The sequence below is a fragment of the Anomaloglossus baeobatrachus genome, unplaced genomic scaffold (assembly GCF_048569485.1).
Source record: "Anomaloglossus baeobatrachus isolate aAnoBae1 unplaced genomic scaffold, aAnoBae1.hap1 Scaffold_711, whole genome shotgun sequence".
Classification (NCBI taxonomy): Eukaryota; Metazoa; Chordata; class Amphibia; order Anura; family Aromobatidae; genus Anomaloglossus; species Anomaloglossus baeobatrachus.
The window spans coordinates 25,370-53,327 of record NW_027445087.1 but is presented as its reverse complement, the minus strand read 5'-3'; the positions used below and the strand labels follow the sequence as shown (position 1 = coordinate 53,327).

At 48.2% G+C, this 27,958-nt stretch overlaps 13 non-coding genes and 2 pseudogenes across 13 annotated transcripts; all 15 read left to right on the top strand.

Annotated features, from left to right (window-relative positions):
• Window positions 1-1,363: 1,363 nt before the first annotated feature.
• On the top strand, window positions 1,364-1,554 carry LOC142287164 (U2 spliceosomal RNA). Its single transcript, XR_012748171.1, has one exon. It is a non-coding gene; the product is annotated as a U2 spliceosomal RNA (small nuclear RNA).
• Window positions 1,555-2,941: 1,387 nt separating this feature from the next.
• On the top strand, window positions 2,942-3,132 carry LOC142287163 (U2 spliceosomal RNA). The gene has a single exon (XR_012748170.1). It is a non-coding gene; the product is annotated as a U2 spliceosomal RNA (small nuclear RNA).
• A 1,387-nt stretch (window positions 3,133-4,519) lies between these two features.
• LOC142287161 (U2 spliceosomal RNA) lies at window positions 4,520-4,710 on the top strand. Its single transcript, XR_012748168.1, has one exon. It is a non-coding gene; the product is annotated as a U2 spliceosomal RNA (small nuclear RNA).
• A 1,387-nt stretch (window positions 4,711-6,097) lies between these two features.
• LOC142287160 (U2 spliceosomal RNA) lies at window positions 6,098-6,288 on the top strand. Its single transcript, XR_012748167.1, has one exon. It is a non-coding gene; the product is annotated as a U2 spliceosomal RNA (small nuclear RNA).
• A 1,387-nt stretch (window positions 6,289-7,675) lies between these two features.
• Window positions 7,676-7,866, top strand: LOC142287159 (U2 spliceosomal RNA). Its single transcript, XR_012748166.1, has one exon. It is a non-coding gene; the product is annotated as a U2 spliceosomal RNA (small nuclear RNA).
• A 1,387-nt stretch (window positions 7,867-9,253) lies between these two features.
• LOC142287158 (U2 spliceosomal RNA) lies at window positions 9,254-9,444 on the top strand. Its single transcript, XR_012748165.1, has one exon. It is a non-coding gene; the product is annotated as a U2 spliceosomal RNA (small nuclear RNA).
• Window positions 9,445-10,832: 1,388 nt separating this feature from the next.
• Window positions 10,833-11,023, top strand: LOC142287157 (U2 spliceosomal RNA). Its single transcript, XR_012748164.1, has one exon. It is a non-coding gene; the product is annotated as a U2 spliceosomal RNA (small nuclear RNA).
• A 1,387-nt stretch (window positions 11,024-12,410) lies between these two features.
• Window positions 12,411-12,601, top strand: LOC142287156 (U2 spliceosomal RNA). The gene has a single exon (XR_012748163.1). It is a non-coding gene; the product is annotated as a U2 spliceosomal RNA (small nuclear RNA).
• Window positions 12,602-13,988: 1,387 nt separating this feature from the next.
• On the top strand, window positions 13,989-14,179 carry LOC142287155 (U2 spliceosomal RNA). The gene has a single exon (XR_012748162.1). It is a non-coding gene; the product is annotated as a U2 spliceosomal RNA (small nuclear RNA).
• Window positions 14,180-15,566: 1,387 nt separating this feature from the next.
• LOC142287139 (U2 spliceosomal RNA) lies at window positions 15,567-15,670 on the top strand (annotated as a pseudogene).
• Window positions 15,671-21,099: 5,429 nt separating this feature from the next.
• LOC142287134 (U2 spliceosomal RNA) lies at window positions 21,100-21,303 on the top strand (annotated as a pseudogene).
• Window positions 21,304-22,690: 1,387 nt separating this feature from the next.
• LOC142287154 (U2 spliceosomal RNA) lies at window positions 22,691-22,881 on the top strand. The gene has a single exon (XR_012748161.1). It is a non-coding gene; the product is annotated as a U2 spliceosomal RNA (small nuclear RNA).
• A 1,387-nt stretch (window positions 22,882-24,268) lies between these two features.
• LOC142287153 (U2 spliceosomal RNA) lies at window positions 24,269-24,459 on the top strand. The gene has a single exon (XR_012748160.1). It is a non-coding gene; the product is annotated as a U2 spliceosomal RNA (small nuclear RNA).
• Window positions 24,460-25,846: 1,387 nt separating this feature from the next.
• Window positions 25,847-26,037, top strand: LOC142287152 (U2 spliceosomal RNA). The gene has a single exon (XR_012748159.1). It is a non-coding gene; the product is annotated as a U2 spliceosomal RNA (small nuclear RNA).
• A 1,387-nt stretch (window positions 26,038-27,424) lies between these two features.
• LOC142287150 (U2 spliceosomal RNA) lies at window positions 27,425-27,615 on the top strand. The gene has a single exon (XR_012748157.1). It is a non-coding gene; the product is annotated as a U2 spliceosomal RNA (small nuclear RNA).
• The last annotated feature ends 343 nt before the right edge of the window (window positions 27,616-27,958 follow it).

Genomic DNA, 27,958 nt, shown 5'->3' with positions numbered 1-27,958 from the left:
ACTCAATTCACCTGATTCATATTAGCCCGATTTAATGAATTGGAAGAAAGCATACGTCTTCATATGCACCTCAATTTGGCCCATTCACTTTTCACACTTCCTCCTTTTGTTTTTTATCTTTCACACTTTTGACTTTCTTTATTCATCCAAATAGCAAACTCATCACCACTCAACCTGACCAACTCGGCTATGTCCCCGTGCTGCAGTTCTCTGTCTTATCTAGATCATTTGCAATTGAATGGAATAGATCCCTTTTGGACAAAGTGGATTCACCTGCTGCTGCAGTGACCACAGGTGTGATAACATCTAGAATTGGCATCTGGTGCGATCTCTCCGCTTCCACTCCAAAGAAAGTTACCTGTTTATTCCTATCATGCATTGGTTTTTGGGGTTTTCTTTGAGTAATGATGATCTCTTTAGTAGTCTGTTGGCGCCCTCTCCTGGAGGAATAGTTTGCTTGCTCTTGGACATTCTAAAAGAGAGGTCATGATAGACATTGAGCTTCTGAGCTCAATTGGGGACAGTCATGGGTGATGAATGTTTGCAACCTACTGCGAAGCCTCATACCGCAATATAAGGAACGTCAAATACTAAGAAAGGGCGGCCTATGAAAGAATTACTACTTTCAATAAGTACACTTAAACGGCTAATTGGGAATAGAAAAACTGTAAAAAGCCCTCTGAGAAAGCCCCCCTCTAACCTTTGATAGTAAGCTTTTCTGTAGTCTGCCTGTTGATGTATTTTCCGTTTGAACTGTGCACAACATGAAGAGACGGAACACTGGCGGCTTGTCACAATGCCCCCCGATGACATCACAATAGCGCTGCTGCCTAGAAAACAAGCTGCGCAGAAGAAGTTGTTCTTTGGGTGGGAGGGTGGGCTAGTGGAAGGAGGGGGCAATCTCTTTTTTTCCCGGGTGGTAGGGGGATGACAGGAGAAGGGAAGCGGGTGGTGAGAAAGGTACAGAGGGCAGGGTTTGGGGGCTGGGAAGGAAAGGGAAAAGATTAGGGTTTGGGGATGATGAAAGGGCTTTCTACGGGTAAGGATGGCAAAGGGTGGCAGTGACGGAAAGTCAGGCAACCTGTCCTGTCCGTCTTTTTGTATCGTGAATTGGAAAGACTGCAAGGGGGAGGGGAGTTGCTTGCGCCCTAAAGGAGGAGTTATTCAGATTCATTGCAGTGGGCGGCGGCTGCAAAACGCACCATTCTTCTTGTTTTGGCTCTGCAAAGCAGCCTTTTCAAGGGTTGGCTTGGGTGACAAAATGTCTTGTGTAGGCGTGGGTTTGTCTCCCTCTCGCTCTCTCTCCCTAAGATGTGTCCGGCATAGGCCAGGGTGCCACTCGAGGCCCAAACCAATTCTGGTTATCGCTTCTCGGCCTTTTGGCTAAGATCAAGTGTAGTATCTGTTCTTATCAGTTTAATATCTGATACGTCCCCTATCTGGGGACCATATATTAAATGGATTTTTAGAACAGGGAGATGGAAAAAGAGCTTGCTCTGTCCACTCCACGCATTGACCTGGTATTGCAGTACCTCCAGGAACGGTGCACCCCTTCTTAACCCAGTTTCCAAAAGCAGAACTCAATTCACCTGATTCATATTAGCCCGATTTAATGAATTGGAAGAAAGCATACGTCTTCATATGCACCTCAATTTGGCCCATTCACTTTTCACACTTCCTCCTTTTGTTTTTTATCTTTCACACTTTTGACTTTCTTTATTCATCCAAATAGCAAACTCATCACCACTCAACCTGACCAACTCGGCTATGTCCCCGTGCTGCAGTTCTCTGTCTTATCTAGATCATTTGCAATTGAATGGAATAGATCCCTTTTGGACAAAGTGGATTCACCTGCTGCTGCAGTGACCACAGGTGTGATAACATCTAGAATTGGCATCTGGTGCGATCTCTCCGCTTCCACTCCAAAGAAAGTTACCTGTTTATTCCTATCATGCATTGGTTTTTGGGGTTTTCTTTGAGTAATGATGATCTCTTTAGTAGTCTGTTGGCGCCCTCTCCTGGAGGAATAGTTTGCTTGCTCTTGGACATTCTAAAAGAGAGGTCATGATAGACATTGAGCTTCTGAGCTCAATTGGGGACAGTCATGGGTGATGAATGTTTGCAACCTACTGCGAAGCCTCATACCGCAATATAAGGAACGTCAAATACTAAGAAAGGGCGGCCTATGAAAGAATTACTACTTTCAATAAGTACACTTAAACGGCTAATTGGGAATAGAAAAACTGTAAAAAGCCCTCTGAGAAAGCCCCCCTCTAACCTTTGATAGTAAGCTTTTCTGTAGTCTGCCTGTTGATGTATTTTCCGTTTGAACTGTGCACAACATGAAGAGACGGAACACTGGCGGCTTGTCACAATGCCCCCCGATGACATCACAATAGCGCTGCTGCCTAGAAAACAAGCTGCGCAGAAGAAGTTGTTCTTTGGGTGGGAGGGTGGGCTAGTGGAAGGAGGGGGCAATCTCTTTTTTTCCCGGGTGGTAGGGGGATGACAGGAGAAGGGAAGCGGGTGGTGAGAAAGGTACAGAGGGCAGGGTTTGGGGGCTGGGAAGGAAAGGGAAAAGATTAGGGTTTGGGGATGATGAAAGGGCTTTCTACGGGTAAGGATGGCAAAGGGTGGCAGTGACGGAAAGTCAGGCAACCTGTCCTGTCCGTCTTTTTGTATCGTGAATTGGAAAGACTGCAAGGGGGAGGGGAGTTGCTTGCGCCCTAAAGGAGGAGTTATTCAGATTCATTGCAGTGGGCGGCGGCTGCAAAACGCACCATTCTTCTTGTTTTGGCTCTGCAAAGCAGCCTTTTCAAGGGTTGGCTTGGGTGACAAAATGTCTTGTGTAGGCGTGGGTTTGTCTCCCTCTCGCTCTCTCTCCCTAAGATGTGTCCGGCATAGGCCAGGGTGCCACTCGAGGCCCAAACCAATTCTGGTTATCGCTTCTCGGCCTTTTGGCTAAGATCAAGTGTAGTATCTGTTCTTATCAGTTTAATATCTGATACGTCCCCTATCTGGGGACCATATATTAAATGGATTTTTAGAACAGGGAGATGGAAAAAGAGCTTGCTCTGTCCACTCCACGCATTGACCTGGTATTGCAGTACCTCCAGGAACGGTGCACCCCTTCTTAACCCAGTTTCCAAAAGCAGAACTCAATTCACCTGATTCATATTAGCCCGATTTAATGAATTGGAAGAAAGCATACGTCTTCATATGCACCTCAATTTGGCCCATTCACTTTTCACACTTCCTCCTTTTGTTTTTTATCTTTCACACTTTTGACTTTCTTTATTCATCCAAATAGCAAACTCATCACCACTCAACCTGACCAACTCGGCTATGTCCCCGTGCTGCAGTTCTCTGTCTTATCTAGATCATTTGCAATTGAATGGAATAGATCCCTTTTGGACAAAGTGGATTCACCTGCTGCTGCAGTGACCACAGGTGTGATAACATCTAGAATTGGCATCTGGTGCGATCTCTCCGCTTCCACTCCAAAGAAAGTTACCTGTTTATTCCTATCATGCATTGGTTTTTGGGGTTTTCTTTGAGTAATGATGATCTCTTTAGTAGTCTGTTGGCGCCCTCTCCTGGAGGAATAGTTTGCTTGCTCTTGGACATTCTAAAAGAGAGGTCATGATAGACATTGAGCTTCTGAGCTCAATTGGGGACAGTCATGGGTGATGAATGTTTGCAACCTACTGCGAAGCCTCATACCGCAATATAAGGAACGTCAAATACTAAGAAAGGGCGGCCTATGAAAGAATTACTACTTTCAATAAGTACACTTAAACGGCTAATTGGGAATAGAAAAACTGTAAAAAGCCCTCTGAGAAAGCCCCCCTCTAACCTTTGATAGTAAGCTTTTCTGTAGTCTGCCTGTTGATGTATTTTCCGTTTGAACTGTGCACAACATGAAGAGACGGAACACTGGCGGCTTGTCACAATGCCCCCCGATGACATCACAATAGCGCTGCTGCCTAGAAAACAAGCTGCGCAGAAGAAGTTGTTCTTTGGGTGGGAGGGTGGGCTAGTGGAAGGAGGGGGCAATCTCTTTTTTTCCCGGGTGGTAGGGGGATGACAGGAGAAGGGAAGCGGGTGGTGAGAAAGGTACAGAGGGCAGGGTTTGGGGGCTGGGAAGGAAAGGGAAAAGATTAGGGTTTGGGGATGATGAAAGGGCTTTCTACGGGTAAGGATGGCAAAGGGTGGCAGTGACGGAAAGTCAGGCAACCTGTCCTGTCCGTCTTTTTGTATCGTGAATTGGAAAGACTGCAAGGGGGAGGGGAGTTGCTTGCGCCCTAAAGGAGGAGTTATTCAGATTCATTGCAGTGGGCGGCGGCTGCAAAACGCACCATTCTTCTTGTTTTGGCTCTGCAAAGCAGCCTTTTCAAGGGTTGGCTTGGGTGACAAAATGTCTTGTGTAGGCGTGGGTTTGTCTCCCTCTCGCTCTCTCTCCCTAAGATGTGTCCGGCATAGGCCAGGGTGCCACTCGAGGCCCAAACCAATTCTGGTTATCGCTTCTCGGCCTTTTGGCTAAGATCAAGTGTAGTATCTGTTCTTATCAGTTTAATATCTGATACGTCCCCTATCTGGGGACCATATATTAAATGGATTTTTAGAACAGGGAGATGGAAAAAGAGCTTGCTCTGTCCACTCCACGCATTGACCTGGTATTGCAGTACCTCCAGGAACGGTGCACCCCTTCTTAACCCAGTTTCCAAAAGCAGAACTCAATTCACCTGATTCATATTAGCCCGATTTAATGAATTGGAAGAAAGCATACGTCTTCATATGCACCTCAATTTGGCCCATTCACTTTTCACACTTCCTCCTTTTGTTTTTTATCTTTCACACTTTTGACTTTCTTTATTCATCCAAATAGCAAACTCATCACCACTCAACCTGACCAACTCGGCTATGTCCCCGTGCTGCAGTTCTCTGTCTTATCTAGATCATTTGCAATTGAATGGAATAGATCCCTTTTGGACAAAGTGGATTCACCTGCTGCTGCAGTGACCACAGGTGTGATAACATCTAGAATTGGCATCTGGTGCGATCTCTCCGCTTCCACTCCAAAGAAAGTTACCTGTTTATTCCTATCATGCATTGGTTTTTGGGGTTTTCTTTGAGTAATGATGATCTCTTTAGTAGTCTGTTGGCGCCCTCTCCTGGAGGAATAGTTTGCTTGCTCTTGGACATTCTAAAAGAGAGGTCATGATAGACATTGAGCTTCTGAGCTCAATTGGGGACAGTCATGGGTGATGAATGTTTGCAACCTACTGCGAAGCCTCATACCGCAATATAAGGAACGTCAAATACTAAGAAAGGGCGGCCTATGAAAGAATTACTACTTTCAATAAGTACACTTAAACGGCTAATTGGGAATAGAAAAACTGTAAAAAGCCCTCTGAGAAAGCCCCCCTCTAACCTTTGATAGTAAGCTTTTCTGTAGTCTGCCTGTTGATGTATTTTCCGTTTGAACTGTGCACAACATGAAGAGACGGAACACTGGCGGCTTGTCACAATGCCCCCCGATGACATCACAATAGCGCTGCTGCCTAGAAAACAAGCTGCGCAGAAGAAGTTGTTCTTTGGGTGGGAGGGTGGGCTAGTGGAAGGAGGGGGCAATCTCTTTTTTTCCCGGGTGGTAGGGGGATGACAGGAGAAGGGAAGCGGGTGGTGAGAAAGGTACAGAGGGCAGGGTTTGGGGGCTGGGAAGGAAAGGGAAAAGATTAGGGTTTGGGGATGATGAAAGGGCTTTCTACGGGTAAGGATGGCAAAGGGTGGCAGTGACGGAAAGTCAGGCAACCTGTCCTGTCCGTCTTTTTGTATCGTGAATTGGAAAGACTGCAAGGGGGAGGGGAGTTGCTTGCGCCCTAAAGGAGGAGTTATTCAGATTCATTGCAGTGGGCGGCGGCTGCAAAACGCACCATTCTTCTTGTTTTGGCTCTGCAAAGCAGCCTTTTCAAGGGTTGGCTTGGGTGACAAAATGTCTTGTGTAGGCGTGGGTTTGTCTCCCTCTCGCTCTCTCTCCCTAAGATGTGTCCGGCATAGGCCAGGGTGCCACTCGAGGCCCAAACCAATTCTGGTTATCGCTTCTCGGCCTTTTGGCTAAGATCAAGTGTAGTATCTGTTCTTATCAGTTTAATATCTGATACGTCCCCTATCTGGGGACCATATATTAAATGGATTTTTAGAACAGGGAGATGGAAAAAGAGCTTGCTCTGTCCACTCCACGCATTGACCTGGTATTGCAGTACCTCCAGGAACGGTGCACCCCTTCTTAACCCAGTTTCCAAAAGCAGAACTCAATTCACCTGATTCATATTAGCCCGATTTAATGAATTGGAAGAAAGCATACGTCTTCATATGCACCTCAATTTGGCCCATTCACTTTTCACACTTCCTCCTTTTGTTTTTTATCTTTCACACTTTTGACTTTCTTTATTCATCCAAATAGCAAACTCATCACCACTCAACCTGACCAACTCGGCTATGTCCCCGTGCTGCAGTTCTCTGTCTTATCTAGATCATTTGCAATTGAATGGAATAGATCCCTTTTGGACAAAGTGGATTCACCTGCTGCTGCAGTGACCACAGGTGTGATAACATCTAGAATTGGCATCTGGTGCGATCTCTCCGCTTCCACTCCAAAGAAAGTTACCTGTTTATTCCTATCATGCATTGGTTTTTGGGGTTTTCTTTGAGTAATGATGATCTCTTTAGTAGTCTGTTGGCGCCCTCTCCTGGAGGAATAGTTTGCTTGCTCTTGGACATTCTAAAAGAGAGGTCATGATAGACATTGAGCTTCTGAGCTCAATTGGGGACAGTCATGGGTGATGAATGTTTGCAACCTACTGCGAAGCCTCATACCGCAATATAAGGAACGTCAAATACTAAGAAAGGGCGGCCTATGAAAGAATTACTACTTTCAATAAGTACACTTAAACGGCTAATTGGGAATAGAAAAACTGTAAAAAGCCCTCTGAGAAAGCCCCCCTCTAACCTTTGATAGTAAGCTTTTCTGTAGTCTGCCTGTTGATGTATTTTCCGTTTGAACTGTGCACAACATGAAGAGACGGAACACTGGCGGCTTGTCACAATGCCCCCCGATGACATCACAATAGCGCTGCTGCCTAGAAAACAAGCTGCGCAGAAGAAGTTGTTCTTTGGGTGGGAGGGTGGGCTAGTGGAAGGAGGGGGCAATCTCTTTTTTTCCCGGGTGGTAGGGGGATGACAGGAGAAGGGAAGCGGGTGGTGAGAAAGGTACAGAGGGCAGGGTTTGGGGGCTGGGAAGGAAAGGGAAAAGATTAGGGTTTGGGGATGATGAAAGGGCTTTCTACGGGTAAGGATGGCAAAGGGTGGCAGTGACGGAAAGTCAGGCAACCTGTCCTGTCCGTCTTTTTGTATCGTGAATTGGAAAGACTGCAAGGGGGAGGGGAGTTGCTTGCGCCCTAAAGGAGGAGTTATTCAGATTCATTGCAGTGGGCGGCGGCTGCAAAACGCACCATTCTTCTTGTTTTGGCTCTGCAAAGCAGCCTTTTCAAGGGTTGGCTTGGGTGACAAAATGTCTTGTGTAGGCGTGGGTTTGTCTCCCTCTCGCTCTCTCTCCCTAAGATGTGTCCGGCATAGGCCAGGGTGCCACTCGAGGCCCAAACCAATTCTGGTTATCGCTTCTCGGCCTTTTGGCTAAGATCAAGTGTAGTATCTGTTCTTATCAGTTTAATATCTGATACGTCCCCTATCTGGGGACCATATATTAAATGGATTTTTAGAACAGGGAGATGGAAAAAGAGCTTGCTCTGTCCACTCCACGCATTGACCTGGTATTGCAGTACCTCCAGGAACGGTGCACCCCTTCTTAACCCAGTTTCCAAAAGCAGAACTCAATTCACCTGATTCATATTAGCCCGATTTAATGAATTGGAAGAAAGCATACGTCTTCATATGCACCTCAATTTGGCCCATTCACTTTTCACACTTCCTCCTTTTGTTTTTTATCTTTCACACTTTTGACTTTCTTTATTCATCCAAATAGCAAACTCATCACCACTCAACCTGACCAACTCGGCTATGTCCCCGTGCTGCAGTTCTCTGTCTTATCTAGATCATTTGCAATTGAATGGAATAGATCCCTTTTGGACAAAGTGGATTCACCTGCTGCTGCAGTGACCACAGGTGTGATAACATCTAGAATTGGCATCTGGTGCGATCTCTCCGCTTCCACTCCAAAGAAAGTTACCTGTTTATTCCTATCATGCATTGGTTTTTGGGGTTTTCTTTGAGTAATGATGATCTCTTTAGTAGTCTGTTGGCGCCCTCTCCTGGAGGAATAGTTTGCTTGCTCTTGGACATTCTAAAAGAGAGGTCATGATAGACATTGAGCTTCTGAGCTCAATTGGGGACAGTCATGGGTGATGAATGTTTGCAACCTACTGCGAAGCCTCATACCGCAATATAAGGAACGTCAAATACTAAGAAAGGGCGGCCTATGAAAGAATTACTACTTTCAATAAGTACACTTAAACGGCTAATTGGGAATAGAAAAACTGTAAAAAGCCCTCTGAGAAAGCCCCCCTCTAACCTTTGATAGTAAGCTTTTCTGTAGTCTGCCTGTTGATGTATTTTCCGTTTGAACTGTGCACAACATGAAGAGACGGAACACTGGCGGCTTGTCACAATGCCCCCCGATGACATCACAATAGCGCTGCTGCCTAGAAAACAAGCTGCGCAGAAGAAGTTGTTCTTTGGGTGGGAGGGTGGGCTAGTGGAAGGAGGGGGCAATCTCTTTTTTTCCCGGGTGGTAGGGGGATGACAGGAGAAGGGAAGCGGGTGGTGAGAAAGGTACAGAGGGCAGGGTTTGGGGGCTGGGAAGGAAAGGGAAAAGATTAGGGTTTGGGGATGATGAAAGGGCTTTCTACGGGTAAGGATGGCAAAGGGTGGCAGTGACGGAAAGTCAGGCAACCTGTCCTGTCCGTCTTTTTGTATCGTGAATTGGAAAGACTGCAAGGGGGAGGGGAGTTGCTTGCGCCCTAAAGGAGGAGTTATTCAGATTCATTGCAGTGGGCGGCGGCTGCAAAACGCACCATTCTTCTTGTTTTGGCTCTGCAAAGCAGCCTTTTCAAGGGTTGGCTTGGGTGACAAAATGTCTTGTGTAGGCGTGGGTTTGTCTCCCTCTCGCTCTCTCTCCCTAAGATGTGTCCGGCATAGGCCAGGGTGCCACTCGAGGCCCAAACCAATTCTGGTTATCGCTTCTCGGCCTTTTGGCTAAGATCAAGTGTAGTATCTGTTCTTATCAGTTTAATATCTGATACGTCCCCTATCTGGGGACCATATATTAAATGGATTTTTAGAACAGGGAGATGGAAAAAGAGCTTGCTCTGTCCACTCCACGCATTGACCTGGTATTGCAGTACCTCCAGGAACGGTGCACCCCTTCTTAACCCAGTTTCCAAAAGCAGAACTCAATTCACCTGATTCATATTAGCCCGATTTAATGAATTGGAAGAAAGCATACGTCTTCATATGCACCTCAATTTGGCCCATTCACTTTTCACACTTCCTCCTTTTGTTTTTTATCTTTCACACTTTTGACTTTCTTTATTCATCCAAATAGCAAACTCATCACCACTCAACCTGACCAACTCGGCTATGTCCCCGTGCTGCAGTTCTCTGTCTTATCTAGATCATTTGCAATTGAATGGAATAGATCCCTTTTGGACAAAGTGGATTCACCTGCTGCTGCAGTGACCACAGGTGTGATAACATCTAGAATTGGCATCTGGTGCGATCTCTCCGCTTCCACTCCAAAGAAAGTTACCTGTTTATTCCTATCATGCATTGGTTTTTGGGGTTTTCTTTGAGTAATGATGATCTCTTTAGTAGTCTGTTGGCGCCCTCTCCTGGAGGAATAGTTTGCTTGCTCTTGGACATTCTAAAAGAGAGGTCATGATAGACATTGAGCTTCTGAGCTCAATTGGGGACAGTCATGGGTGATGAATGTTTGCAAACCTACTGCGAAGCCTCATACCGCAATATAAGGAACGTCAAATACTAAGAAAGGGCGGCCTATGAAAGAATTACTACTTTCAATAAGTACACTTAAACGGCTAATTGGGAATAGAAAAACTGTAAAAAGCCCTCTGAGAAAGCCCCCCTCTAACCTTTGATAGTAAGCTTTTCTGTAGTCTGCCTGTTGATGTATTTTCCGTTTGAACTGTGCACAACATGAAGAGACGGAACACTGGCGGCTTGTCACAATGCCCCCCGATGACATCACAATAGCGCTGCTGCCTAGAAAACAAGCTGCGCAGAAGAAGTTGTTCTTTGGGTGGGAGGGTGGGCTAGTGGAAGGAGGGGGCAATCTCTTTTTTTCCCGGGTGGTAGGGGGATGACAGGAGAAGGGAAGCGGGTGGTGAGAAAGGTACAGAGGGCAGGGTTTGGGGGCTGGGAAGGAAAGGGAAAAGATTAGGGTTTGGGGATGATGAAAGGGCTTTCTACGGGTAAGGATGGCAAAGGGTGGCAGTGACGGAAAGTCAGGCAACCTGTCCTGTCCGTCTTTTTGTATCGTGAATTGGAAAGACTGCAAGGGGGAGGGGAGTTGCTTGCGCCCTAAAGGAGGAGTTATTCAGATTCATTGCAGTGGGCGGCGGCTGCAAAACGCACCATTCTTCTTGTTTTGGCTCTGCAAAGCAGCCTTTTCAAGGGTTGGCTTGGGTGACAAAATGTCTTGTGTAGGCGTGGGTTTGTCTCCCTCTCGCTCTCTCTCCCTAAGATGTGTCCGGCATAGGCCAGGGTGCCACTCGAGGCCCAAACCAATTCTGGTTATCGCTTCTCGGCCTTTTGGCTAAGATCAAGTGTAGTATCTGTTCTTATCAGTTTAATATCTGATACGTCCCCTATCTGGGGACCATATATTAAATGGATTTTTAGAACAGGGAGATGGAAAAAGAGCTTGCTCTGTCCACTCCACGCATTGACCTGGTATTGCAGTACCTCCAGGAACGGTGCACCCCTTCTTAACCCAGTTTCCAAAAGCAGAACTCAATTCACCTGATTCATATTAGCCCGATTTAATGAATTGGAAGAAAGCATACGTCTTCATATGCACCTCAATTTGGCCCATTCACTTTTCACACTTCCTCCTTTTGTTTTTTATCTTTCACACTTTTGACTTTCTTTATTCATCCAAATAGCAAACTCATCACCACTCAACCTGACCAACTCGGCTATGTCCCCGTGCTGCAGTTCTCTGTCTTATCTAGATCATTTGCAATTGAATGGAATAGATCCCTTTTGGACAAAGTGGATTCACCTGCTGCTGCAGTGACCACAGGTGTGATAACATCTAGAATTGGCATCTGGTGCGATCTCTCCGCTTCCACTCCAAAGAAAGTTACCTGTTTATTCCTATCATGCATTGGTTTTTGGGGTTTTCTTTGAGTAATGATGATCTCTTTAGTAGTCTGTTGGCGCCCTCTCCTGGAGGAATAGTTTGCTTGCTCTTGGACATTCTAAAAGAGAGGTCATGATAGACATTGAGCTTCTGAGCTCAATTGGGGACAGTCATGGGTGATGAATGTTTGCAACCTACTGCGAAGCCTCATACCGCAATATAAGGAACGTCAAATACTAAGAAAGGGCGGCCTATGAAAGAATTACTACTTTCAATAAGTACACTTAAACGGCTAATTGGGAATAGAAAAACTGTAAAAAGCCCTCTGAGAAAGCCCCCCTCTAACCTTTGATAGTAAGCTTTTCTGTAGTCTGCCTGTTGATGTATTTTCCGTTTGAACTGTGCACAACATGAAGAGACGGAACACTGGCGGCTTGTCACAATGCCCCCCGATGACATCACAATAGCGCTGCTGCCTAGAAAACAAGCTGCGCAGAAGAAGTTGTTCTTTGGGTGGGAGGGTGGGCTAGTGGAAGGAGGGGGCAATCTCTTTTTTTCCCGGGTGGTAGGGGGATGACAGGAGAAGGGAAGCGGGTGGTGAGAAAGGTACAGAGGGCAGGGTTTGGGGGCTGGGAAGGAAAGGGAAAAGATTAGGGTTTGGGGATGATGAAAGGGCTTTCTACGGGTAAGGATGGCAAAGGGTGGCAGTGACGGAAAGTCAGGCAACCTGTCCTGTCCGTCTTTTTGTATCGTGAATTGGAAAGACTGCAAGGGGGAGGGGAGTTGCTTGCGCCCTAAAGGAGGAGTTATTCAGATTCATTGCAGTGGGCGGCGGCTGCAAAACGCACCATTCTTCTTGTTTTGGCTCTGCAAAGCAGCCTTTTCAAGGGTTGGCTTGGGTGACAAAATGTCTTGTGTAGGCGTGGGTTTGTCTCCCTCTCGCTCTCTCTCCCTAAGATGTGTCCGGCATAGGCCAGGGTGCCACTCGAGGCCCAAACCAATTCTGGTTATCGCTTCTCGGCCTTTTGGCTAAGATCAAGTGTAGTATCTGTTCTTATCAGTTTAATATCTGATACGTCCCCTATCTGGGGACCATATATTAAATGGATTTTTAGAACAGGGAGATGGAAAAAGAGCTTGCTCTGTCCACTCCACGCATTGACCTGGTATTGCAGTACCTCCAGGAACGGTGCACCCCTTCTTAACCCAGTTTCCAAAAGCAGAACTCAATTCACCTGATTCATATTAGCCCGATTTAATGAATTGGAAGAAAGCATACGTCTTCATATGCACCTCAATTTGGCCCATTCACTTTTCACACTTCCTCCTTTTGTTTTTTATCTTTCACACTTTTGACTTTCTTTATTCATCCAAATAGCAAACTCATCACCACTCAACCTGACCAACTCGGCTATGTCCCCGTGCTGCAGTTCTCTGTCTTATCTAGATCATTTGCAATTGAATGGAATAGATCCCTTTTGGACAAAGTGGATTCACCTGCTGCTGCAGTGACCACAGGTGTGATAACATCTAGAATTGGCATCTGGTGCGATCTCTCCGCTTCCACTCCAAAGAAAGTTACCTGTTTATTCCTATCATGCATTGGTTTTTGGGGTTTTCTTTGAGTAATGATGATCTCTTTAGTAGTCTGTTGGCGCCCTCTCCTGGAGGAATAGTTTGCTTGCTCTTGGACATTCTAAAAGAGAGGTCATGATAGACATTGAGCTTCTGAGCTCAATTGGGGACAGTCATGGGTGATGAATGTTTGCAACCTACTGCGAAGCCTCATACCGCAATATAAGGAACGTCAAATACTAAGAAAGGGCGGCCTATGAAAGAATTACTACTTTCAATAAGTACACTTAAACGGCTAATTGGGAATAGAAAAACTGTAAAAAGCCCTCTGAGAAAGCCCCCCTCTAACCTTTGATAGTAAGCTTTTCTGTAGTCTGCCTGTTGATGTATTTTCCGTTTGAACTGTGCACAACATGAAGAGACGGAACACTGGCGGCTTGTCACAATGCCCCCCGATGACATCACAATAGCGCTGCTGCCTAGAAAACAAGCTGCGCAGAAGAAGTTGTTCTTTGGGTGGGAGGGTGGGCTAGTGGAAGGAGGGGGCAATCTCTTTTTTTCCCGGGTGGTAGGGGGATGACAGGAGAAGGGAAGCGGGTGGTGAGAAAGGTACAGAGGGCAGGGTTTGGGGGCTGGGAAGGAAAGGGAAAAGATTAGGGTTTGGGGATGATGAAAGGGCTTTCTACGGGTAAGGATGGCAAAGGGTGGCAGTGACGGAAAGTCAGGCAACCTGTCCTGTCCGTCTTTTTGTATCGTGAATTGGAAAGACTGCAAGGGGGAGGGGAGTTGCTTGCGCCCTAAAGGAGGAGTTATTCAGATTCATTGCAGTGGGCGGCGGCTGCAAAACGCACCATTCTTCTTGTTTTGGCTCTGCAAAGCAGCCTTTTCAAGGGTTGGCTTGGGTGACAAAATGTCTTGTGTAGGCGTGGGTTTGTCTCCCTCTCGCTCTCTCTCCCTAAGATGTGTCCGGCATAGGCCAGGGTGCCACTCGAGGCCCAAACCAATTCTGGTTATCGCTTCTCGGCCTTTTGGCTAAGATCAAGTGTAGTATCTGTTCTTATCAGTTTAATATCTGATACGTCCCCTATCTGGGGACCATATATTAAATGGATTTTTAGAACAGGGAGATGGAAAAAGAGCTTGCTCTGTCCACTCCACGCATTGACCTGGTATTGCAGTACCTCCAGGAACGGTGCACCCCTTCTTAACCCAGTTTCCAAAAGCAGAACTCAATTCACCTGATTCATATTAGCCCGATTTAATGAATTGGAAGAAAGCATACGTCTTCATATGCACCTCAATTTGGCCCATTCACTTTTCACACTTCCTCCTTTTGTTTTTTATCTTTCACACTTTTGACTTTCTTTATTCATCCAAATAGCAAACTCATCACCACTCAACCTGACCAACTCGGCTATGTCCCCGTGCTGCAGTTCTCTGTCTTATCTAGATCATTTGCAATTGAATGGAATAGATCCCTTTTGGACAAAGTGGATTCACCTGCTGCTGCAGTGACCACAGGTGTGATAACATCTAGAATTGGCATCTGGTGCGATCTCTCCGCTTCCACTCCAAAGAAAGTTACCTGTTTATTCCTATCATGCATTGGTTTTTGGGGTTTTCTTTGAGTAATGATGATCTCTTTAGTAGTCTGTTGGCGCCCTCTCCTGGAGGAATAGTTTGCTTGCTCTTGGACATTCTAAAAGAGAGGTCATGATAGACATTGAGCTTCTGAGCTCAATTGGGGACAGTCATGGGTGATGAATGTTTGCAACCTACTGCGAAGCCTCATACCGCAATATAAGGAACGTCAAATACTAAGAAAGGGCGGCCTATGAAAGAATTACTACTTTCAATAAGTACACTTAAACGGCTAATTGGGAATAGAAAAACTGTAAAAAGCCCTCTGAGAAAGCCCCCCTCTAACCTTTGATAGTAAGCTTTTCTGTAGTCTGCCTGTTGATGTATTTTCCGTTTGAACTGTGCACAACATGAAGAGACGGAACACTGGCGGCTTGTCACAATGCCCCCCGATGACATCACAATAGCGCTGCTGCCTAGAAAACAAGCTGCGCAGAAGAAGTTGTTCTTTGGGTGGGAGGGTGGGCTAGTGGAAGGAGGGGGCAATCTCTTTTTTTCCCGGGTGGTAGGGGGATGACAGGAGAAGGGAAGCGGGTGGTGAGAAAGGTACAGAGGGCAGGGTTTGGGGGCTGGGAAGGAAAGGGAAAAGATTAGGGTTTGGGGATGATGAAAGGGCTTTCTACGGGTAAGGATGGCAAAGGGTGGCAGTGACGGAAAGTCAGGCAACCTGTCCTGTCCGTCTTTTTGTATCGTGAATTGGAAAGACTGCAAGGGGGAGGGGAGTTGCTTGCGCCCTAAAGGAGGAGTTATTCAGATTCATTGCAGTGGGCGGCGGCTGCAAAACGCACCATTCTTCTTGTTTTGGCTCTGCAAAGCAGCCTTTTCAAGGGTTGGCTTGGGTGACAAAATGTCTTGTGTAGGCGTGGGTTTGTCTCCCTCTCGCTCTCTCTCCCTAAGATGTGTCCGGCATAGGCCAGGGTGCCACTCGAGGCCCAAACCAATTCTGGTTATCGCTTCTCGGCCTTTTGGCTAAGATCAAGTGTAGTATCTGTTCTTATCAGAACAAACTGAGCTAGCTACACTTGACGAGATACGATCAGGGAGACAAGCTCCGAAGCCCAGCCGAGACCGAAAGAGGGAGATCGGACGGAAGAAGAGCTTGGCAGAAAGAAGCAAGAAGACGAAGGCTCGGAGAAGACTTGGGGAGACCAGAGGAACTTCGAGGAGGAACACAGCGGGAGAAGACACCCGGAGAAGAATCCAAGATCCAGCTCCGGGAACTCAAGCAGGAACCAGCCATGGCAAGCAAGCCAGAGAAGGCAGCCAGGAAGGCTCAGGACCCAGGGACCTCCAGGAAGGCTCATCCAGAGGCTTCTTCGGCCCAAGAGGCCCCTACCTCCGACGCCAGCCAGCCGGAGGGAGCCCGGACGCCGCCTGAAAAGGCTCCAACCCTGGAGCCTTGGATGCGGCAGACGGTCGCCCTGAAGCTAAAGGCAGTGGATGGTAGGTTGCCGGACATGTCCAGCGACGTGTTCTGCAAGAAGATGATTCTGGATCAGGGCTTCTCCAGGGCGGAAACCCTGAGTGTCCAGACCTTCATGACTGGCATTTTTCTGGTAACCTTTGCCACGGTGAATGCCTGCAGGAGATACTGTGAGGCGATGAACGCAGCGATGCCGGGCTCCCCTTTTCATTCCTTTTTAGGATCCTGTCCTATACAGAGGGATGAGAAGAGGATCACGGTCTCCATGCGGAACCCGCACACCCCAGGAAGAGACATCTCCACGTTCCTGGGACGTCTCTGCACAGTGGTGAGGGAGCCATCCCACATCCTTAACGGCAACGGATTCTGGACGGGTAAGTGGTCAGTAACCGTTCGACTCTACAGGGAACCAGCATCCGAGGATGGTCTCCAGCACCTGCCCCCGACATTCTCTCTGGGAAACTCCTTTGGTCTCATCTACTACCCGGACATGCCACACAACTGCAGGAAATGTGGCGGGAAAGGGCATTCGATGAAGACCTGCAAGGAGGACGCCTGCAGGGTTTGCCGGGTGACAGGACACAGCTCCAAGGACTGCCCAAAGAAGAAGACTTGCAACCTATGTGGACAGGCGGACCACCTTTACAAGGACTGCCCACAGCGGGAGAAATCCTGGGCAAGGGTTGCCGCGGCGACCCAGTATCGGGTAATCACAGCTTCGTCGACCAAGGCAGCTACGACCAAGGCCACAGAGGCCAAGGACAAGGCGGCCAAGAACCCGGCGACCGTGGCTCCAGCCGATGCCCCAGCAGCCACGGAGTCCAGGGAAAAGAAGGGTAAGAAAACTGTTGCCCCCTCCCTGGTCCCCCCCCCTGTCACCCCTGTCCAAACCCCTCCCCCCCCGGCCAACCCTACTGAGGATTCCACTACCTCCACCTCATTTCCCTACTCCTCAGTTGGTCTCCTCACCCCCCCCCCAAAGCCCACTCTCCCTCCCCAGACCATGAGAGCAGAGGGCCTCAGCACTCTTGCACTTTTCACCGAGGAGGATTTTCCAGCTCTTGTCTCCTCAGGTACAGGCCAAAGGAAAAGGAAGGTGGAAGATAGTCCTGTCGCAGAACCTTCCAAGCTGTTCATTGTGGACCCCAATCCACCCCAGGAAGAGGAGGATGGCCTCCTCCCAGAACCGGACGTGTTGGAGCAGATGGTGGAGTCCCTTGTGGCCGAAGAAGAAATGGAGGAGTCGGAAGCCACTGAGGCACCATCCCTGCTTGATCAGCTAGCAGAAGAGGGTCTGCTGGAGATACCCTTACCAGCAGGTGCCAAAGAGGAAGAACCGCCCGACCGGAGTGGTAACTAAGGCACACCGCCTGCTCTAACTTTCTCTTTCCTCCAATGACTGCTAACATTAACATCTTTTCCATTAATGTTAGGAGCATCAGAGACAAGTTCCGACGTCAGACAATTTTTACGTTCCTTAACACTCAGTCTAGTGATGTATTTTTCCTGCAGGAATGCTCCCTTCCCTCCTCTAGGTCCTTCAACCATCTGGCCAGGGAGTGGACCCATGGCCCATCCTACTGGTCTGGCGGGGGCGACTGTAGGTCCGCGGGGGTCGCCGTGCTGATCAGGGGAAGCGCCTTCACATTGGACTCTGTTCAGGAAATCGTCTGCGGCAGGTTACTGCTCGTGGATGGCACCTGGGCGGGAGAACCTGTCAGGTTCATCAATGTGTATGCTTCTCCTGTGAAGAGCGATCGACTGGAGCTCCTCCAAGCCCTGCGCCCTCAGCTCGCTACCGCCAGGACGGTAGTGATGGCCGGGGATTTCAACTGCCCGATTGAGGAGGATGGACGCAGTTCTGGAACGGCTGCCAAGTTGGACGTCACATCCAAACTGCTCATTGAGATGGTGACCGAAGCCTCTCTTGTGGACGTTGTTGGCTCCATCGGACACGGATCCGTGAACTATTCATGGTGCCGATCCGATGGCTCGCTGCGTTCCAGGATTGACTTTGTGTTTACCTCTCGGGCGGTTGGGCGGAGTGGGCACTCGATGGTCCCCTGCTTCTTCTCTGACCACAGAGCCATTCACTTTCAAGGTGTGCTGGGCCATGGCTTCCCCATTGGCCCGGGCTCCTGGAAGCTGAACTGCTCTCTGCTGGAAAAGGGTGAGATTCTGGAGGAGCTTAGAGCTGCCTACTCCACGTGGCGGGCCTACAAGGCGGGCTTCCAGTCTGTTTCTGACTGGTGGGAATACGTTAAACTCGAGTTCCGTTTCTTCTTTCAGGCAAAGAGTCAACAACAGGCGTGTCTGAAGAGGAGGGACTTCAGGAGACTCCAGCGTGAGCTGCGTTCCCTGCAGGACCTTCTTCGATGCGGCTGGGACGTGAGAGAGGAGCTGGAGGAGACTAAGAGGAGCCTGAAAAGGCACTTCGAGGAGGAGTCCGAGCGAATTGTCTTCCGTTCCAAAGTGGAGAACCTGGAGAAGGGTGAGAAATGTAACTCGTTCTTTTTCAGGAAACTCCACGCCGGTCACACGCCCATGAATGAACTACGAGACGAGAGTGGAAACATGCGACGCGGGAAAGAGAACGTGATGAAGGTCGTCAGCGACTTCTACAGCGAACTCTACGCCCGCAAGACTACTGACCCCGAGGCCGCCGATAAGTTCCTTTCAGGTATCACTAACCATCTTGACCCTGCAGACGCGGCGGCCATGGACGTTCCTCTGACGGTGGACGAGCTGCTCTCGGCCGCCAAATCCTTTAGTTCTGGCAGGACACCGGGCAGTGACGGCCTCCCAGCAGAGCTCTATGTAGCGCTGGGAGACCTAATCTGTCCGGACCTGTTAGGGCTGTATGAGGAGATGGTGGTGGAGGGCAGAATGCCTCCATCTCTGAGGGAAGGAATGGTCACGATCCTGTACAAGCGTAAAGGAGAGAGGTGCGACCTGAAGAATTGGCGTCCCATCACCCTTCTGAATGTCGACTACAAGATCCTGGCCAAGACGATGGCAACGAGACTGAAGACGGTTATCGGACGGATCATCCACCCGGATCAGACCTGCGGCATCCCCGGACGTCGCATCGCAGACAGCCTGGCTCTCATGCGGGACACGGTCGAGTACATCAAAGCCCGCCGGGTGCACGCAGCCCTGATCTCGTTGGATCAGGAAAAGGCCTTCGACCGTGTTTCCCATGAGTTCCTGGGCAAAGCTCTGCACAGGTTAGGTTTGGGTAACATGTTTTGCTTGTATGTCCAACTAATGTATTTTGATATTCACAGCTCGGTGTTGGTAAACGGCTGGAAGACTGACCCCTTCCCGGTCCTCTCAGGGGTCAGACAAGGCTGTCCTCTGTCACCTCTTCTTTTTGTTTGTGTTATAGAACTCTTTGCAGAGGCTATCCGGCGGAATGGAGAGATCAGAGGGATCACCGCACCAGGACCAGAACGCTTCGAGGTCAAGTGCTCGCTCTACATGGACGACGTGACCGTCTTCTGCGCGGACCGGCGCTCAGTCGACACCCTCGTCCAGACCTGTGAGACCTTCGGACGGGCTTCGGGAGCCAAAGTCAACTGCGGGAAGTCGGAAGCCATGCTCTTCGGGGACTGGCAGCCGGCCTCTTCCGCCCCCTTCCCTTTCAGCATCCAGCCGGATTTCATCAAGGTTCTTGGAGTCTGGTTCGGGAAGGAAGGAGCAGCCCTCAAGTCCTGGGAGGAACGCTTGACCAAGATCACCCAACGGATCGGTCTGTGGAGCCTCAGACGCCTCACCTGTGAGGGCAAAGCACTGGTCCTGCGTAACGAGGTACTGCCCGTGCTGCAGTACACGGCCCAGGCCTGGCCCCCCCTTGCCACCGTGTGCAGGGCCATTACCAGGACGGTGTTTCGTTTTGTCTGGGGATCCAAGATGGACAGAGTAAAGCGGAGCATCATGTACAAGGATCCTCGCAAGGGTGGGAAGGGCGTACCCGATATCCCCACCCTCCTGCGATCCTCCTTCGTATGTGACTGCGTTCGCCGAACTCTGCGAGTCAAGAGAGGTTCCGCGGGTGGGTCCATGTCTCGCTTCTTCCTGCTCCCCCTTTGGAGACGGTTAGGCTGGGACAAGTGGGACAGCTCCTTCCCCTACAACTGGACGGCGCCATGGTTCTACGGAGACGTGGTTCGGTTTGTGAGGGAACACCAACTGGAGGGACTCAAGCCTGATTTGTGGAAGCCAAAGACTATCCACAAACTCATCAGAGCCAAGGACGAAATGGAGAACATTCCAGGACTTCATCACGACACACTGGAGACTGTTTGGACAAACGTGTCATCGGCTGGATTGACCAACGGGCACAAGGACTTGTCATGGATGGCGATACAGGGCGGACTGCCCGTCCGGTCATTCATGCACGCCCGGAACCTGTGCAAAACCCGGTACTGCCCAAGGTGCCCCTTCGTGGAGGAAACATCGCTGCACGCCTTTTGGGACTGCCGTTTCGCACAGCGCCTGTTGGTTGCCCTGGAGGATGACCTGAGGAACTCCGTCCCCAGAGGGAGCCTATCGTACCATTCCGTACTTTATGGACTCTTCCCTGGGACTCACACCGTTGGAGCCATCCAGGAGGCTTGGCGCCTTATGAACTGCTTTAAGGACGCTATTTGGGTCGCCAGGAACCGGCTCATCTTGAAGAGGGAGAGGATGTCTATCCAGGATTGCCGCAGGCTGATCCACAGCCTGCTCAGAGACTATTCCATCATGGACAGTCCGGACGACAGCGCCGAGGAGGAGGTTTAGACCTCTTCCATGCCCCCTCCCTCCTTTTCCCGTTATGTGCGTCTTTCAATAAAGCTTCGGGCCTGTGATTTCCCCACCCTATCCCCCTTTTCCCCTACCCCCATCCCCCAATCGCCGGTTCGTCGTTATTTATGGTCTAACTTTTTCTTTCAGCTTGAGTGTTATGGATAAGCATAGGAGTGTGATGTATAGTTTAGTGCGTCGTACTCTATGGCTATGTAAGAAGGATTGTATAGTTCTGTGTGTACGGGGCTGCGGCACTGTACACGGTTTGTTACCTTTTTGTGAGTAGTGCATGATAATAAAGATGCTGTTAAATCAAAAATCTGTTCTTATCAGTTTAATATCTGATACGTCCCCTATCTGGGGACCATATATTAAATGGATTTTTAGAACAGGGAGATGGAAAAAGAGCTTGCTCTGTCCACTCCACGCATTGACCTGGTATTGCAGTACCTCCAGGAACGGTGCACCCCTTCTTAACCCAGTTTCCAAAAGCAGAACTCAATTCACCTGATTCATATTAGCCCGATTTAATGAATTGGAAGAAAGCATACGTCTTCATATGCACCTCAATTTGGCCCATTCACTTTTCACACTTCCTCCTTTTGTTTTTTATCTTTCACACTTTTGACTTTCTTTATTCATCCAAATAGCAAACTCATCACCACTCAACCTGACCAACTCGGCTATGTCCCCGTGCTGCAGTTCTCTGTCTTATCTAGATCATTTGCAATTGAATGGAATAGATCCCTTTTGGACAAAGTGGATTCACCTGCTGCTGCAGTGACCACAGGTGTGATAACATCTAGAATTGGCATCTGGTGCGATCTCTCCGCTTCCACTCCAAAGAAAGTTACCTGTTTATTCCTATCATGCATTGGTTTTTGGGGTTTTCTTTGAGTAATGATGATCTCTTTAGTAGTCTGTTGGCGCCCTCTCCTGGAGGAATAGTTTGCTTGCTCTTGGACATTCTAAAAGAGAGGTCATGATAGACATTGAGCTTCTGAGCTCAATTGGGGACAGTCATGGGTGATGAATGTTTGCAACCTACTGCGAAGCCTCATACCGCAATATAAGGAACGTCAAATACTAAGAAAGGGCGGCCTATGAAAGAATTACTACTTTCAATAAGTACACTTAAACGGCTAATTGGGAATAGAAAAACTGTAAAAAGCCCTCTGAGAAAGCCCCCCTCTAACCTTTGATAGTAAGCTTTTCTGTAGTCTGCCTGTTGATGTATTTTCCGTTTGAACTGTGCACAACATGAAGAGACGGAACACTGGCGGCTTGTCACAATGCCCCCCGATGACATCACAATAGCGCTGCTGCCTAGAAAACAAGCTGCGCAGAAGAAGTTGTTCTTTGGGTGGGAGGGTGGGCTAGTGGAAGGAGGGGGCAATCTCTTTTTTTCCCGGGTGGTAGGGGGATGACAGGAGAAGGGAAGCGGGTGGTGAGAAAGGTACAGAGGGCAGGGTTTGGGGGCTGGGAAGGAAAGGGAAAAGATTAGGGTTTGGGGATGATGAAAGGGCTTTCTACGGGTAAGGATGGCAAAGGGTGGCAGTGACGGAAAGTCAGGCAACCTGTCCTGTCCGTCTTTTTGTATCGTGAATTGGAAAGACTGCAAGGGGGAGGGGAGTTGCTTGCGCCCTAAAGGAGGAGTTATTCAGATTCATTGCAGTGGGCGGCGGCTGCAAAACGCACCATTCTTCTTGTTTTGGCTCTGCAAAGCAGCCTTTTCAAGGGTTGGCTTGGGTGACAAAATGTCTTGTGTAGGCGTGGGTTTGTCTCCCTCTCGCTCTCTCTCCCTAAGATGTGTCCGGCATAGGCCAGGGTGCCACTCGAGGCCCAAACCAATTCTGGTTATCGCTTCTCGGCCTTTTGGCTAAGATCAAGTGTAGTATCTGTTCTTATCAGTTTAATATCTGATACGTCCCCTATCTGGGGACCATATATTAAATGGATTTTTAGAACAGGGAGATGGAAAAAGAGCTTGCTCTGTCCACTCCACGCATTGACCTGGTATTGCAGTACCTCCAGGAACGGTGCACCCCTTCTTAACCCAGTTTCCAAAAGCAGAACTCAATTCACCTGATTCATATTAGCCCGATTTAATGAATTGGAAGAAAGCATACGTCTTCATATGCACCTCAATTTGGCCCATTCACTTTTCACACTTCCTCCTTTTGTTTTTTATCTTTCACACTTTTGACTTTCTTTATTCATCCAAATAGCAAACTCATCACCACTCAACCTGACCAACTCGGCTATGTCCCCGTGCTGCAGTTCTCTGTCTTATCTAGATCATTTGCAATTGAATGGAATAGATCCCTTTTGGACAAAGTGGATTCACCTGCTGCTGCAGTGACCACAGGTGTGATAACATCTAGAATTGGCATCTGGTGCGATCTCTCCGCTTCCACTCCAAAGAAAGTTACCTGTTTATTCCTATCATGCATTGGTTTTTGGGGTTTTCTTTGAGTAATGATGATCTCTTTAGTAGTCTGTTGGCGCCCTCTCCTGGAGGAATAGTTTGCTTGCTCTTGGACATTCTAAAAGAGAGGTCATGATAGACATTGAGCTTCTGAGCTCAATTGGGGACAGTCATGGGTGATGAATGTTTGCAACCTACTGCGAAGCCTCATACCGCAATATAAGGAACGTCAAATACTAAGAAAGGGCGGCCTATGAAAGAATTACTACTTTCAATAAGTACACTTAAACGGCTAATTGGGAATAGAAAAACTGTAAAAAGCCCTCTGAGAAAGCCCCCCTCTAACCTTTGATAGTAAGCTTTTCTGTAGTCTGCCTGTTGATGTATTTTCCGTTTGAACTGTGCACAACATGAAGAGACGGAACACTGGCGGCTTGTCACAATGCCCCCCGATGACATCACAATAGCGCTGCTGCCTAGAAAACAAGCTGCGCAGAAGAAGTTGTTCTTTGGGTGGGAGGGTGGGCTAGTGGAAGGAGGGGGCAATCTCTTTTTTTCCCGGGTGGTAGGGGGATGACAGGAGAAGGGAAGCGGGTGGTGAGAAAGGTACAGAGGGCAGGGTTTGGGGGCTGGGAAGGAAAGGGAAAAGATTAGGGTTTGGGGATGATGAAAGGGCTTTCTACGGGTAAGGATGGCAAAGGGTGGCAGTGACGGAAAGTCAGGCAACCTGTCCTGTCCGTCTTTTTGTATCGTGAATTGGAAAGACTGCAAGGGGGAGGGGAGTTGCTTGCGCCCTAAAGGAGGAGTTATTCAGATTCATTGCAGTGGGCGGCGGCTGCAAAACGCACCATTCTTCTTGTTTTGGCTCTGCAAAGCAGCCTTTTCAAGGGTTGGCTTGGGTGACAAAATGTCTTGTGTAGGCGTGGGTTTGTCTCCCTCTCGCTCTCTCTCCCTAAGATGTGTCCGGCATAGGCCAGGGTGCCACTCGAGGCCCAAACCAATTCTGGTTATCGCTTCTCGGCCTTTTGGCTAAGATCAAGTGTAGTATCTGTTCTTATCAGTTTAATATCTGATACGTCCCCTATCTGGGGACCATATATTAAATGGATTTTTAGAACAGGGAGATGGAAAAAGAGCTTGCTCTGTCCACTCCACGCATTGACCTGGTATTGCAGTACCTCCAGGAACGGTGCACCCCTTCTTAACCCAGTTTCCAAAAGCAGAACTCAATTCACCTGATTCATATTAGCCCGATTTAATGAATTGGAAGAAAGCATACGTCTTCATATGCACCTCAATTTGGCCCATTCACTTTTCACACTTCCTCCTTTTGTTTTTTATCTTTCACACTTTTGACTTTCTTTATTCATCCAAATAGCAAACTCATCACCACTCAACCTGACCAACTCGGCTATGTCCCCGTGCTGCAGTTCTCTGTCTTATCTAGATCATTTGCAATTGAATGGAATAGATCCCTTTTGGACAAAGTGGATTCACCTGCTGCTGCAGTGACCACAGGTGTGATAACATCTAGAATTGGCATCTGGTGCGATCTCTCCGCTTCCACTCCAAAGAAAGTTACCTGTTTATTCCTATCATGCATTGGTTTTTGGGGTTTTCTTTGAGTAATGATGATCTCTTTAGTAGTCTGTTGGCGCCCTCTCCTGGAGGAATAGTTTGCTTGCTCTTGGACATTCTAAAAGAGAGGTCATGATAGACATTGAGCTTCTGAGCTCAATTGGGGACAGTCATGGGTGATGAATGTTTGCAACCTACTGCGAAGCCTCATACCGCAATATAAGGAACGTCAAATACTAAGAAAGGGCGGCCTATGAAAGAATTACTACTTTCAATAAGTACACTTAAACGGCTAATTGGGAATAGAAAAACTGTAAAAAGCCCTCTGAGAAAGCCCCCCTCTAACCTTTGATAGTAAGCTTTTCTGTAGTCTGCCTGTTGATGTATTTTCCGTTTGAACTGTGCACAACATGAAGAGACGGAACACTGGCGGCTTGTCACAATGCCCCCCGATGACATCACAATAGCGCTGCTGCCTAGAAAACAAGCTGCGCAGAAGAAGTTGTTCTTTGGGTGGGAGGGTGGGCTAGTGGAAGGAGGGGGCAATCTCTTTTTTTCCCGGGTGGTAGGGGGATGACAGGAGAAGGGAAGCGGGTGGTGAGAAAGGTACAGAGGGCAGGGTTTGGGGGCTGGGAAGGAAAGGGAAAAGATTAGGGTTTGGGGATGATGAAAGGGCTTTCTACGGGTAAGGATGGCAAAGGGTGGCAGTGACGGAAAGTCAGGCAACCTGTCCTGTCCGTCTTTTTGTATCGTGAATTGGAAAGACTGCAAGGGGGAGGGGAGTTGCTTGCGCCCTAAAGGAGGAGTTATTCAGATTCATTGCAGTGGGCGGCGGCTGCAAAACGCACCATTCTTCTTGTTTTGGCTCTGCAAAGCAGCCTTTTCAAGGGTTGGCTTGGGTGACAAAATGTCTTGTGTAGGCGTGGGTTTGTCTCCCTCTCGCTCTCTCTCCCTAAGATGTGTCCGGCATAGGCCAGGGTGCCACTCGAGGCCCAAACCAATTCTGGTTATCGCTTCTCGGCCTTTTGGCTAAGATCAAGTGTAGTATCTGTTCTTATCAGTTTAATATCTGATACGTCCCCTATCTGGGGACCATATATTAAATGGATTTTTAGAACAGGGAGATGGAAAAAGAGCTTGCTCTGTCCACTCCACGCATTGACCTGGTATTGCAGTACCTCCAGGAACGGTGCACCCCTTCTTAACCCAGTTTCCAAAAGCAGAACTCAATTCACCTGATTCATATTAGCCCGATTTAATGAATTGGAAGAAAGCATATGTCTTCATATGCACCTCAATTTGGCCCATTCACTTTTCACACTTCCTCCTTTTGTTTTTTATCTTTCACACTTTTGACTTTCTTTATTCATCCAAATAGCAAACTCATCACCACTCAACCTGACCAACTCGGCTATGTCCCCGTGCTGCAGTTCTCTGTCTTATCTAGATCATTTGCAATTGAATGGAATAGATCCCTTTTGGACAAAGTGGATTCACCTGCTGCTGCAGTGACCACAGGTGTGATAACATCTAGAATTGGCATCTGGTGCGATCTCTCCGCTTCCACTCCAAAGAAAGTTACCTGTTTATTCCTATCATGCATTGGTTTTTGGGGTTTTCTTTGAGTAATGATGATCTCTTTAGTAGTCTGTTGGCGCCCTCTCCTGGAGGAATAGTTTGCTTGCTCTTGGACATTCTAAAAGAGAGGTCATGATAGACATTGAGCTTCTGAGCTCAATTGGGGACAGTCATGGGTGATGAATGTTTGCAACCTACTGCGAAGCCTCATACCGCAATATAAGGAACGTCAAATACTAAGAAAGGGCGGCCTATGAAAGAATTACTACTTTCAATAAGTACACTTAAACGGCTAATTGGGAATAGAAAAACTGTAAAAAGCCCTCTGAGAAAGCCCCCCTCTAACCTTTGATAGTAAGCTTTTCTGTAGTCTGCCTGTTGATGTATTTTCCGTTTGAACTGTGCACAACATGAAGAGACGGAACACTGGCGGCTTGTCACAATGCCCCCCGATGACATCACAATAGCGCTGCTGCCTAGAAAACAAGCTGCGCAGAAGAAGTTGTTCTTTGGGTGGGAGGGTGGGCTAGTGGAAGGAGGGGGCAATCTCTTTTTTTCCCGGGTGGTAGGGGGATGACAGGAGAAGGGAAGCGGGTGGTGAGAAAGGTACAGAGGGCAGGGTTTGGGGGCTGGGAAGGAAAGGGAAAAGATTAGGGTTTGGGGATGATGAAAGGGCTTTCTACGGGTAAGGATGGCAAAGGGTGGCAGTGATGGAAAGTCAGGCAACCTGTCCTGTCCGTCTTTTTGTATCGTGAATTGGAAAGACTGCAAGGGGGAGGGGAGTTGCTTGCGCCCTAAAGGAGGAGTTATTCAGATTCATTGCAGTGGGCGGCGGCTGCAAAACGCACCATTCTTCTTGTTTTGGCTCTGCAAAGCAGCCTTTTCAAGGGTTGGCTTGGGTGACAAAATGTCTTGTGTAGGCGTGGGTTTGTCTCCCTCTCGCTCTCTCTCCCTAAGATGTGTCCGGCATAGGCCAGGGTGCCACTCGAGGCCCAAACCAATTCTGGTTATCGCTTCTCGGCCTTTTGGCTAAGATCAAGTGTAGTATCTGTTCTTATCAGTTTAATATCTGATACGTCCCCTATCTGGGGACCATATATTAAATGGATTTTTAGAACAGGGAGATGGAAAAAGAGCTTGCTCTGTCCACTCCACGCATTGACCTGGTATTGCAGTACCTCCAGGAACGGTGCACCCCTTCTTAACCCAGTTTCCAAAAGCAGAACTCAATTCACCTGATTCATATTAGCCCGATTTAATGAATTGGAAGAAAGCATACGTCTTCATATGCACCTCAATTTGGCCCATTCACTTTTCACACTTCCTCCTTTTGTTTTTTATCTTTCACACTTTTGACTTTCTTTATTCATCCAAATAGCAAACTCATCACCACTCAACCTGACCAACTCGGCTATGTCCCCGTGCTGCAGTTCTCTGTCTTATCTAGATCATTTGCAATTGAATGGAATAGATCCCTTTTGGACAAAGTGGATTCACCTGCTGCTGCAGTGACCACAGGTGTGATAACATCTAGAATTGGCAT